Source organism: Cottoperca gobio, chromosome 21 (assembly GCF_900634415.1).
Source record: "Cottoperca gobio chromosome 21, fCotGob3.1, whole genome shotgun sequence".
NCBI lineage: Eukaryota > Metazoa > Chordata > Actinopteri > Perciformes > Bovichtidae > Cottoperca > Cottoperca gobio.
The window spans coordinates 2,516,886-2,519,509 of record NC_041375.1 but is presented as its reverse complement, the minus strand read 5'-3'; positions in this window follow the sequence as shown (position 1 = coordinate 2,519,509).

Here is a 2,624-nt window from a genome sequence, read left to right as displayed (position 1 = left end):
CACTCCGCCGGTCCAAGGCATGAAAGCGAGGGAGATAAAACGGAAACGTTAAATAGGAAAAACATCTGAAAGTTTTCCCCCCACCCTCCCTCCTTTCCTATTCCTCATCAAAGTGTGTGAGCGAGATGCGAGGAGATGACAGACCACCATGAGAGAGCGAGCGATGGGAGCCTCACAATTTGTTTTCTCTTTTTGTTTCCTGCTTTTTTTTTTTCATCTTGCTTCTCAGGCAGCTTTTTTTTCAGATAAACAGGGAAGAGCTAAGACGCAGTGGCGTGAAGATATTTTCATTTTCAGCTGCAGCCTCATAAACAGAGCGCTGTGAAGACAATGTGGTTAGAAATGATGAATATATAGCCCGTGGCTTTAATATCTCTAATACTTGTGATGTGGCAAAGAATAGAGCCGTGTATTGGATAATGATGAAAAAGAAGAAAAAAGATGGTGGGTGCTTTTTAACGCTGAGGTTTTGCGCTCCATTAGAAATTTTTAACTGCAGATTTTAGTCATAATGCTTTTCTCAGCACTAACAAGGCAGCTTTTTACAGTTATGGCCTCACAGTTTCGAGGTGCTTTATGTCAAAAATTGAGGCTGCCAAAATAACAGAAAGACCTTTAATGCAGTAATCCAACAATGTGATGCATTTGGTTTCTTTCCGAGAGTAAGATGAGAAGGCCGTTAACACTTTCATATCTGTTCAGTTATTGTAAAAACCTTACACATCAAAAACGCTTTGAAAATAAGAGTAAATATGAAGCTACAGCCAGCAACCAGTTAGCTTAGCTTAGCACACAGACTGAAAACAGGGCTAGTTAATGGTAATGGTGTGCTTCAGGGACGACGCATTGGCTCCCTCGAGAAAAATTTGATTTTTGATTATTGCAGAAAATAAACTGTGGTAAACGTAAACGTTTATGATACACCGTGACCACCACTAAGCTAAATGCAGATTAGTGTTCACCGTGATCACGTTTAGTCCTTTCCGTTAGCTTGTTAGCAACCGCCTTTGTTAATGTAAAAGCTTCAAAATTCAGGAGTGGGGTATTTACTGACAATTGTTATATTGTTGAACATAACATTAAGCACGAGGGAACCGGAAGTTGAAAAATGTTGACTCATTTCGGGGTTTTAGGGGGTTCTAGGAAAATTGTATTACTGTGGAAAGAGTGATGCTAGCTTCTTCCCCATGCTTCCAGTCTTTGTGCTAAGCTAAGCTAACCAGCTACTGGCCGTACTTTCATATTTATTGACAGGATATTTCCGTTTTTTCCAAAATACCAAACTGCTATTTGCTGCAGGTTCAATTTATGATTATTGTTATAAAATTGTGGAAACTACAGTGCTCCCATCCCAATCATCCCACACTGATTACAGCCACATTAACAGAGTTAAAAACCAAAGAACACTTTTAGTACAGTATAAGGAGCCTCTTCTGATACATCCAACCTTGTTGCAAGGTTTTCATTGTAAGGCCAGTAGTTCAACCTTCTTTCAGAAAGCAAAAACAGAGCCAGTGAAATAGTGTTGATGCTAAAATAAAGCCCTAATCTAGAATTGGTCAAGAATGATGGCTATCTGGATGCTTGGCCTTCACAGCTATAATCTTGCCTGTTGCTCGATGTCTTGGCCTGCAGACTGTTTGGCAGAACCGAGAGTTATGGTGGTGAGCTGATGGGCTATAAGAGCTGATTTGGTGGCTGGCTGACTGGCACTAGCTAGCTATAGTGGAAGGGGTGTCTGGCCGACTATGGCAGTATCTCTGCCTGGCTATGCTTTGGCAGGTTCTCTCACTCACTCACTGGCAGCATGAGTGGTTATACAGGCTAGATGCCTGGTTGTATTGGGTGGCAAAAGAACACGACTGTCTCACCGGCTTAGTGACAATTTGGCTGAGCTGGTTCTGTTTCAGAGAGCAACCATGATAGGAAACAGGATCTTTTAATCACTGCCTCCATATTACATGAACAAAGAGTGGGCGACACTGCACAAAGCAGACACACCTCTGCTACACTGTGTTGTAAGACTGCATTAATCCCTTGGGTTGTACAATACATGGTCAAAACTACAGTATGTGGACACTTCCTTTGGTCCGAGGTCAGGGCCCTTAGTGTCAATGTGGGAAGTGTAGGATCCAATGTTTTGGAGGTGTTTTGAAATCACAACCAACTTTATGGAATTGCAATACTAAATTGCTGCAGTGAAACTTTAATGACACAGCATATGATTATGTTTTAGACAATAGTCTGCTGCCGGGATACAACATGAATGACTGAACCCAGAAGAATGGACGCTGTTATAACAGCACACTAATGATCATGGTTTTAGAACGAGATAATATTTGGGTGTTCATATATGTAGTGTATTTTATTGAATAGAAAAAAAGAAAAGAAAATTCTTGTAAAAGTAAAACGTGTGAATTCAAATGTTCTCTGAAAATATCATGTAAATGATCACCTTGTATGAAGTCTGTACTTAGGAGTGATTCTACACTGAGATAAATAAGTAAATGAAACTGTCACATTAACTCTTTTACTGTCGAGTTGTGTGAGACAATAAAATATGGGCATTATTTATTCATGCAGTATGAAAGCAGAGCAACAAAGCAAAACAGGCAGACAGCGCG